Here is an 11,380-nt window from a genome sequence, read left to right on the forward strand (position 1 = left end):
GACTTCTGCCATGTCTTGTCTACCACATCCACAACTTGCCACTGACTTTTAAGTTCTATAAAGGGTTTTTTTTCTCCATTTTCTTTAGTGGAAAAAATGTTCTGACCTTTTTTAATACAGATTAAATTCCAGACAGACTCTAAGAAGCCCAATCGTAGCAAAGCACCAACTACATTATACTTGGTAAGAATAATTCGTTGTGCTGATAGTAGCTTGGCAACGTTCTTAACTATGTTCTTCCTGGTTTATGTAATTAGAGTAAATAAGTGACATGAGGTAGATAGATTGTCACTGCAATTTCAGCTTGCACTTTAATTATTTTCTTTCTGCAGTAATGGTGACCAGACACTGGTCACTGCTGGGGGCTGGAATCCAGTTTGTCCTTATTTGGTCTCCGGCATCGAATCTTTGATGGAGAGACCAATAAAGCTTCCTCCTGATTAAGGTTCCTTTGAAACTTTTTGAAAAAACTGCAGAGGTTTAAAATGTATTTCTACCCATCAGTGATAAATTCTAAGACTTATATTAAGCCTCTAAAAACACGTTGTCTGTTAGCATGGACCACTGCCCAGCTTTTCAGGACACTGGGCTAACTTACAAATTCCAGAAAATATTAAGATTCTTTAAATCTTACTGGCAAATCTGCAATAATCGGTTTGCGTGTATACACTGGATTTGACCATGTAGACCAATCTAAAGGTCAGGTCTGCATATGCAGTCTAGAGATTTTCACTGCCTTAAAAATACTTTACTGTTTAGCATGCGTCAGCCACAAGCAACCAAAACACCTACCGTTCCCACGCAACTGTGGCTAATTAAACGCCTGTTCTAACAATGATTTTTTGAATGAAAAGCCCCACTTACCATATGGCCACTTATTAATACTACATTGTTTACCAGTTTAAATAAAACCCATACAGCAATGAGTATCCATGTAACGAGTACCTAAATACAGTTAATGATGGATGTATTTTAGCACTGTAAAGTAGAACTGCACCTCTTGAAATGTTTTCATGGCAAATTTTAAGGCTTGATAGGAACCTGAATAACAGTAAGTTAATGTACAGAATTAACTTAGAGGAAAAAGTAACAGTTTCATTACTTTTTATAAAGAAATGAAGTTATTTAATATGGTACTTAATCCTTCAGTATTTAGCTCAGTCCCTTAATTCCACTTCCTGGAACCTGGGGGCAGAGAAGGGGTGGAAACTGAATTTTCTTTTACAACAAGAAGGAAATTTTCTTCTATGTGAAGATTTGAACTGAAAGAATATTCAAAAATGTTATTAACACTTCAGTGTTGGAGCCTGAAGGGTATCACAGCGAGAACTTTCAGGCCAGGAGGGTTGAGAACTGAACTGCTGGCAGATCTGACCTCTGCACTGGGGCTTCTCCTAAGTTTATAAATCCTCCTGAATCTGCCAGGCAAAACTACTTTGACCATTCATCCTGGAACTTCCTCTATGGAAAACAAAAGGTGACACTAACCCCTAAAGGAAATAGCTCTGATAGTTTAAATCAGTTTTATATGAGCCGTTTCAGTATTTATAGGTCAAGCTTGATTACAACCAAAACAGATTATTATACAGCTGTCTTTAAACAACAACAAAAAACCCTGCGGGCAGTTGGACTCCTGCTCCCAGAAGGAGACGCTATGTTTAACTCACAAGGAAGGGAGGACACATCCTACAGCAGCTAGCAAGATGAGCACCACTGGCATCAGCCAGCTCTTCCCTTCCGCCTCATGAACAGCGACAAAAAAAAGTTGTCTTTTTTTCATGTGTCTTTGAAATGATAAGACGTAAGGCAATAGGAAAAAAAAAAAAATATCTCCCATATTAGTATGCAAATTTGTTAAACATATGGCCTGGAGACAGTCATGTCAGTTCTGCACTCTGAGCAAGACCTTAGAACATACCACACAATTTGAATGTTAATTGCCATTATCCACAATTTCTGTGCTTTCCATTTTGGTTAGGACATCTTTCCATCAAAGATAAAACTCCCATTCAACTGCTTTTTCTAGAGTAACTCTACAAATACAACATCAGCCATACAAATGCATGGGCACTACTGCCACTGTTTTTAAAATATATTTAGTAACTTTTTTAAACTTCTGCCCATACAGGTGCAGTTAATATGAATTTGGCACGAAAAGGACAATAGAAGAAGTTTCAGCCCCTCAGCTCTGTAGACATGACTCAGTTTTTCTGACACCTGCTAATGGCATGCTCAGCTACCCTACCGCCCCACTCAAGCTTGCTTTAGTGCTAAATTGACTTGTACTCGATACCATTTATGATGAGGGTTTAAACAGTTCATTGAACAGATAGAGGCTACAAAGTACTGAAATTACAGAATAAAGGAAAAGACACACTTTCTTGGAATCACACCATTGAGGAAAATGCCCTGGAGCATTAAAACATCTGTTTGATCATTTTAAGTGAGATTCCTGAAAAAGCTTTATTCTAAATTTGAGCGCATTCTAGTGATCAATATGCCAATGCAGTGTATTCATGAAACAAGACAAAGCCATAATAATATTGTAATCCCTATGACTTTGTAAGTGATCTGATGAGTTAAAAGCCCTAAATGCATGAATATTTTATGAGAAAGACTGTCCAGAACAGTTTCAGCCTGTATCTTTAATCTTAATGTTATTTTCAACTACAATTAGCGTTATAATCCCAAGCAGAAAGCAACAATTGGCTAAATTTATTTTATCTTCACCTGTATTTATTTCATAAATCCATCAAGACTTCTGATCTTCAGGCCCGATACCCACTAACCGTTACCCAGCACAGTACTAACATCAAATCTCAGGGTAAAGCATGATGTGCTGGAATGAGACTACTTATGCAAAAAGGAGAATTGCGCCAGAAACAACCTTACCCAGTGAACTATGATTTACTTTAAACTATCACGTGGTAGGTGGCATATAAAAAGATATTATTCTGCATGTCAGCTGTCTGTAATGAAAGTTTTCCTCTTCTCAGCAGCCCCGCCCTACAACTTCAAGTTTATTTGCATTAGAGAAAAAGAGCATTACATAAAAAGCAACATAAAAGGCACTGCAACCAATACATCTAGCTGAACTGCTCCTCCCACATACTCGGTGCTTTCCAGAGTAAGGGTCTGTTTCCAACAGATGTGTTAAAAACGTGAGAGATGCCCAATCCCACACAGATTATTCACTTGGACAAAAACTAATAGTGATTTTACTTCTAGAGGCACAGAGCACTCACAACTACAGCCACAACCAGCTACAGCCACAGATGCTCAGATCTTTAAAGAGCAGATTTGATAGCTATGAGTTCACACGCAATACCCTAATTTAAATATGACAAATTCAAATTTTTTCAGGATTAGAACACTCCAAAACACAATACTGTTGGATCCAACAAATATTTCAACAAAAACCCCAAACATTCCAGCCAGCCTTGAAGTTGCAGTTCTAGCCACTCACAAGTGAAATGCAACTGTCTGTTTTCCTGTAATGCTCCACCAAGCAGCAGTTATGCAATGTAACCGATTGACAAACATGATGTGTGCTACTAGTCACAGTGCATTTTCAAAAAGTAGTTTTCTTCCAGTAACTTTTGACAGGGTGACAATTGCCTATTACAGAAGTGCTCGTCCTACTTCTTACATGAGTGTATGAAGGCACCAGGGCAGCATGTATTTTTGACTGCCTCATTTAAGCGATTAATAAAGATCTGTTTCAGCTATAACATAACCACTGCTGTGGACATATCCAGACCTCTTGTTTCAGTGCTCCAGATGGATTTAAATACTTTCCATCTTATCAATATTCAAAATAAATAACAAACCATAATGACTCAAGCCACCTGCTCTACGGGACTGCTATTGCCTGGCTCCCCATATTTTCAGTCAAACAAAGTGAAAAGGGTGGTGAGAAAGCTAAGCCAACCACCTGCAGCCGTGGGCTGTAAGCAGCCCTGAGGCTTCCTTTTTTGCTGTTTGTCCCGCATTACCCGCTTCTTCCCTGTTACAAAAGCACTGTGGAGGGTCAGACTTTCCCCCCAGATAAAGGATTTTGTTCATCAAAAGAAAACAAACAGCAGTTTTCAAAACATACTAAGGTCTGCTTTTGTCAGCATCTGGATTTCTCAATCAAAAAAATTAAATATGCGCTTTCACCTGGGTTCACGTCAAGCAACTACAGCTGCACTGAGGAAGTGCCTGTTCAGGTATAGCAGGTATTTCCCAACACCCGGCACCCAGTACCTGCTGGACCACTTGCAGCACGGGGCAGTAACACACATCAAAACATTGTCTTCATGTGGCCACATTCAGATGCACGCAGAGCTACTCTACCTGCTTCAGCCAGCTGACGCAGTGAGGAAAGAGCCCTTTGCCATGCCCTGTGGACTACTGTCACAAGAGAAACAGACACAACACAGTTTTAAATCTCACCTTGAACTAGATGTAGTGGCTACTACATTGCTGTGAGTGCAAGCTGCAAATATAAAAGTTATAAACCCAGAATGATTGCTGATCAAAATTAGGGAAGGTTTCCGGTGCCCCATTTCTTCCCACGCACACCTCAAAGGATCTTCCCACAGCAGATGAATGGAATTTAAGTTTAAACACACCATTTCTGATTAGGAATGTAACACTCAGTGCCTCCTCCTTGAACACCACCCATCTTCCCACAGACTCTTCATTTTAATATCATTAAATGGACTACTTTAGACAACCTTAATTATTGCAGTATTTGCAAGGGGAGAAGTGATCTCTCAGTAACCAGTTTCTGCCCCGTTCAGAGCTCTGGAGATCAAAACTTGTTTTGTACCAAACCTGGTAGTGAAGTGGCATCAGTAGGCCTAGCACCAGAACAAAGTGCTTCAATGTAGGTACCAGGTACCAACACCTGAGCAGGTACATGCTGTGTCCTGACTGATGCTCTGCTGTCACTAGTGTCTACACAGCTTCCCCCTGCACTCCCCTTTCTCCAGAAGGGAGCTCAGAAAATAGGCATTAATTAACAGAATTGTCACTATCACAGGAAAGAACAGGAAGGTAATAATGTGAGCCATTTAGCTCCGAATGGTTTCGGTCAGCCAGCAGACATGTAAAACCAATTCACAGATGATGTCTTAACAGTCACCAACACAACAAGCAAAGCCAACTAAAAAACAAGCAGTGCAGACCCTAAATTTCTTGCAACAGAAAGGCAGCTTGATATAACTCCCATAAATGCAGGCTATTCCTTGCAAATAACAATCTGTTACCACTGAGGACAGAGAACAAATATTCACCTATTCAGCCACCATCCAGAATAAGCCACAGGTCATGTTCTTTCCAGATGCAACAGGCAAAGCGCATAGCCACCATGTTACCTCTAACACAGTCCCAGCACAAAACCGACAGAAGGATGCTGCCCTAGGTCAGATGCAGTCAGGAACTGCAGTTTCTTTTTCTCTCTGCAACTCTTTCCCCCTATCAGCAGTGGTACTTGCACCACCACACAATGAGTCAGAGGAAGAAGTGATCTGGCTGAAAACTACATATATATTTTTGGGACTAGCTCAGTTTTCAGGAAGCTAAGCTCCCTGAGTTACCTCAACATCTAAGAGCGTAAGTATCAGAGCAAGGGGGATGCTGGAATGCGTGACTCCATTTAGTGACCATGAAACCACAGCCTGAAGCTCTGGCCACTGGAGCTCCCAACTGCATCTCACCCATTCTACCAGGTAATACAACTGTGCCATGTAAACGCAATGAAACAGAGGGTAATTCAGCTTGCAATGGATTGCCAAAGGTCTCTGCTACAACTCCCTGCTCCAAACAGGGCTAGCTTCAAAGTCAGACCAGGTCAATCAAGACCTTGCCCAGTCTTCGGTGTATCTCCGATGACAGAGCCTCCAAAAGGTCCTGGGCAGCCTGTTCCAGTGCTTAACTGCTCCCACAGAACAGTCCATCCTTGCTTTAACTGAAATTTCCTTTGCTGCCACTTGTCACCATGGCGTCTTGTCCCTTCAGCGTTCAGCGTTGCCTTTCACTTGCCATGGCAGGCTCCAAGAGACAGGCAGGGTCAGTCACTTGGTGACACATCTATGGATGTTGAGATAAAACCAAACTCACACCAGGAGGTTTCAGAACCTATCTTGCTTATCCACAAACAGCTTTTGTCAAACACTCTCAGTTTCCTTTGCTTCTTCTAACACTACAAGGTAAACTGATCTTAACAGGCATGAAACATCTACTTTACACATCATACCACATATAATTTGAAAAATATTTATTTTTTTTTTTTTTGCACATGGAAGACACTATCTACAGAAACCTAAGCTACCTACTCTGCCCTCTCAGGACCGTCACCCACAGCAAGTCCACTCTGACCTTGGAGGATGCTTTTTCATGGCCTGCTCTGACACCTGAGTGAAAGCAGATCAACTCAAAGCACACACAGCTAGAGCCTTAGAGCTTACATTAAAGCCATTGAATCTCATAGTTGCTTTCAAACCTGGTGATACTCCATGAAATACAACTAAAACATCATTTTTTATATACTATAACCAAGTTTCTCCTACAAATCTTACAGTATTGGAACAAATGCTGCGTTTAATGCCAGGTCCACTAGCTAAACGGCAACCTTAAAAAGCATATAATTTGCATTTTTCAAAAACTCAAAGGTATGGCTAGGAAAACCAGCACTGACTCTTAAAATCTTATCTATTTTATAAATCAAAAGAAATGATGCATTCTGGAGAGCTTGTTTACATGTAACTCAAGAAACCTTAAGGAGAAAGTTGGACTAGATGACCATTGTAGATCCCTTCCAACTGAAATATTCTGGTCTATTCTGAAAGGAAAAAACCTAGATGCATCCAAGGAATCTCTATTATTTATGATACAGGACTGTTTTCCAGAGAACCATTCAGGAGGAACATCTGGCCAAACTTCACCCTGTTTATGTAACATCACACTATGGAGTTCAAACCCATGATTTGTTTTCTGGTCCCTGAGTGATCCAACCCTAAAGAGGCTGACTTCTAACAGAGGCAGCTCCATCCTCTGACAGCTGAGACCTCTCTGGAAGCCCATAGGCAGGGGCACAAATACAGGCAGTAAAACAACAGAGCAGGGGACACTTCGGAGCAGAACCGGTCATCAAGGGCATGACAACCTCACGCCAAGTCACTTAGAACACAGACTTGTCTCAAACACAAATCTAAACTAAATTTGGTTTGGACTATCAAAGAATATTATGGAAATAGAGTTATCATTCCTGCAATAACTTTCCCAGGTGGTGTAGGACATTTAGGGAAGAAAGCTAAAAGCAACACTGAAATACAGAATTAATGTCATATGGCTAGATACTATTTTTTCAACACGTAATTTGCAAGTATGTATGCAGGCTAATCAAAGGTTGTTTTTATTTGAACATATTTATATAAAAAGTGTAGCCACAGATACTTTACATTAGATAATAGTTTTTTATGTCCTTCTTACTCAGAGGCTATTAATGAAAGTATATCTTCTTCACACTTATAAACCTTTCTCTTCTGGTATATTATTTCAACAGTTCTTCATTTAACCAACAGAGATTTTTATTTTTTTTTCATTCTAATATTAGTGTTGGAGACACTAAACTGGATCAGTTAGACTCCTACTTGGTTCTTGCTTCCAAGTGTTCTTGAATGCTCAACAATAAAAATTCAACAATGAGAAGGCAAAGGAGTTAAATCTGTGACTTGCCTAAGAGCTCTAATCTTACCGTACAACTGCAGAGGATGAATAACCTACTACTACTTCTACCTGTACGGCTTTAAAAAAAAAAAAATAGTCGTCAACCATTCTGAGAAATGTTTTACCCATAAAAATAGTGCCTCTCTTCTTGGACTGACTAATACAATCTACCACTTGTATATGTAGGATTGAAATAAATTCATCTTCATGACTTTATGCTCTATTTAACCATTTCCATTAACTGAAATATACTGAACTTGATTATATTTGCAACACTAGCAGCGGGAAGCATATTGTATTTTCAGTCTGCTGAATAACAGCCATGAGCTACCGCAGCCGTAGTCTTGTTCCAACCTGTGCTTTGTGAACAAAAAGCTAGGTCCTCCTTTATCCTCTCCATATTTACAATGCTAGGATACAATCCAAGGAGAAACCTGTTTGAGAGGTGACATTAATTTATACCTAGAGAGCAGTCTAGGAACCCGAATAATCTCAAATCCTGCCTGCCACCAGACTTCAGTACTGTGGCAAATAAAACAAAACACCTTATACAAGTTTTAGCATCTGAACAAGACAGACTGGATCAAACAAGATAGCTCAGCAAGATTAACTTTTCTTTCCAACTTTCTAACATCCTTACTTATCTTGGCCATTAGGTGTCATGTTTGCAGGATCAGAAGCTTTTGCAAAGTGTGAACACAAGTGCCTAAGTAAAAACTTGATCCTGGGATTTATGAGGACGCCTTTAAGAACATGCTTTCATTAAAATTCTGTTTAATTTCCTATTATCTGTTAAATAAAAGAGTAAAAGCAAATCAATAACTACTTCAGAGCTCAGCATAAAATGAATTCAGGCTGTACTCTAATCACCATCCTCACTATCTCCTCTTAAAAAAACCCAACCAAACAAAACCCAAACAAAACCCACCTCAAATCAAGGCCAAAAAAAACCCCAAAACCCACACAACAACCACCAAGCACAAGCCCAGGACTTGACCAAGTTCTAAAAGTTAGGTCTCTCTTGAATCTGCTTCTGCAGAATTCAACACACAAAGCTACCAGAAGTACTTGATGTTTAACTTTAATCTGCCTCATCAGAAGTTAAAAGAAAGCGATAAAATAGAAGTCTTCCATATTATCCTAAAAAAAAAGAAAAAGTTTTGATCATGATCCACAGCCAGACCCAGCTGACCAAGCCCAGCAGCGCTCTGCTGAACTGACTTCAGCAAGGTTGAAAGTAACCCCAGACCAAGGGGAATTCTGAATTTCAAACAGCTACAAGTAAAAAACACTTCAAATATAAAGAATAAAGATTTGAACTTTATGTATGTTCAAAAGATTCACTTCCTTTTCTCTAGTCTAAACAGAAAACATGTTCCTGTTCTCAGAATATTAGGATTCCTCTTTAAGATGATTTTGTTTTTTAAAAGCCTCTATAGAGTTGCACAGAAGCAATCTGTTCTCTAAATACGAAGTACAAGTTCAAAGTGCCACTGAGCACGCTGTCCATGCGCATGGTACAAGAAAAAACACTGCAATATATAGTACAAACAAATGTTTAGGATTGTTTATGCCTAAGACTGAGTCAATATACAATTAAAACTTTTATGTTAAGAGTATGCACACATGTTACACCACTACTATCTAATTACATTTCAATTTTTTAGGAACAGTCCTCAGATGGATGAAGAGCCATGAAATGTATCACAAATAGTCTGTGTATTTACTGCTCACAGTTTCAAATATAAACCGTTTTGATAAACTGTATAAACATCAGTCTCCAAATAAAAGCATTAACGTGCCACTGGAATTACACTGTGCTAGTAATTTAGTCCATTTGGCACGTAGTCCTCTCAAAATCTTCAGCAAAGCTACTTACCCTAAAAACGGCCACACCAGAGCCAAGACACGTGATGAGAGACACCGCGCTTAGCTTCCTTTGAGTCTTCAGAATTACAACTCTTGGGTCTGCCAGCACCGCCTGGGCCTACTAAATGCCATCAAGGTTTGTTTTGCACCGTACGTGGTTCCTTGATCAGACCACTTACACCCTTCTGGACATACTCTCCCCTGTTTACAAAGGCCATAAGAACTATCTGCTTGTAAGAGGTACAGCTCACTTTTCTGTGGATGATCTTAGCCTGACAGAACACAAACAGCCCTCTCCTCCTGGTGCATAGAAAATACTGCGCACGAAAACAGATTATTTTTAGCAGCAGTGTATGTGAGCACAGCACTTCCTGTCGACTCCACCTTGAAGAATGACATGTGTATTCTCCTTCTCATTTCCAAAACTAGGATTTCACAACTTCTGCTATCCAGCACAACAGAGAGAAGGAAGGGACAATCTGCTGAGAACTGCAAGTGACAATTTCCCAGTTTCTAACTCGGCATTAAAAACTTCTGTTGGAGTATGTTGTCGGTCTTCAGGCAACTACGCCAATAAATTGATGGCATTTTTTCTGCCACAATGATGAACAGAACTTTAAATGTTTTTATTTATTACACTGATCTTTTCCATAGCAACAGGATGTGAACATGGTATTCCCAGCGTAATGAAGTCACTATAGTAACGTGATAATGATGTCAGAATAATCAGACAGCGTTTCATACTTGGGACAGGGTGAACTACATTGCTTCTGTGAGTTAAAAAAGTTGCAGATAGCACAAATGCAAGGGTACTCCATCTAATCTAAAACTTCCCTTTAAATTGCCTCATTTTGGAAAACTTCTCATTAAAGGCACAGACCTTTGACTGCTAACGCGCTACTTTGTTTCTCCATAGCATCACCCATTACCCCCCAAAAGTCTCACAAATTTCCACATTAAAACCCTTTCAGAACCTGAGGGATCTGCTAGCACCCATGAGAGTTAATGACGTACTGTTTCAGTAAGAAAAAGCAACGACAAAAATCACAACAGTGAAATATTTCACAGCAGACAGCCGCTCTCAACTACAGCCAGTTTCCTCAGTTTAACTCTTCGCATAATTTGGTGCCTCTTTTCACATGGAGCAATACTACTACTCAGACTGAATTACAAAAGCAACAGAAATTATAGAGCGCTGATATAATACTCCGAAGGCAGGCAGGCATTTTCAAGTCAAACAACTATTTTAAGAAATATCATCTCCCTCGTTAAGCTACTGAAAGGAAAAAACCCAGAGCTTTCATGGTTTGCCCTTCCTGTTTGCAGCTCTTTCCAAGTTCTGAGCAAAGCAAAGCCCAAGAGCCGATTCCAGTTCTGTGTCGGTCAGTATGGATGCATCGTGTCCAAACCCCAACGCTCCCGCTGAGAAAGCTTCGCAGAAACCCTGGCACCAAAACCACCTGTATCGCAGCTCAAGTATCGTCAGCAAAGACGCCAGTTAACGAGAAGTTATCTAAACACAAAAGTTTCCCTAGACGGAGAACGGTTTCTCTTTAAAGCGACTGAAGGAAGCCCAAGAAACCATTTCAGAGCTGAAGCGGTCCGAGACAACGGGTCCCTGGGCCCGGAGGACGAGGGTTGACTGGCGCGTTGCCGCTCCGCACGGCTGGCGAGGGGCTGCTCGGCGCCCGCTTTGAACAGGGAGCCGTCGCCTTGGCCCGGCTGGTCCCACCTGCCTCCGGCCCAAACCCCGCCGACGTCCGTCCGGGCAGCGCAGCGGGGCGGCGGGCGAAGG

The 11,380-nt window shown here is 40.6% G+C and overlaps 1 protein-coding gene across 2 annotated transcripts in view; it reads right to left on the reverse strand.

The window, feature by feature from the left end:
- The window catches only part of RAP1A (RAP1A, member of RAS oncogene family), a 41,744-nt gene that overhangs the window by 29,963 nt on the left and 401 nt on the right, over positions 1–11,380 (reverse strand). The window lies entirely within an intron of this gene.

The sequence above is a fragment of the Haliaeetus leucocephalus genome, unplaced genomic scaffold (assembly GCF_000737465.1).
Source record: "Haliaeetus leucocephalus isolate CR32 unplaced genomic scaffold, Haliaeetus_leucocephalus-4.0 Scaffold68, whole genome shotgun sequence".
Classification (NCBI taxonomy): domain Eukaryota; kingdom Metazoa; phylum Chordata; class Aves; order Accipitriformes; family Accipitridae; genus Haliaeetus; species Haliaeetus leucocephalus.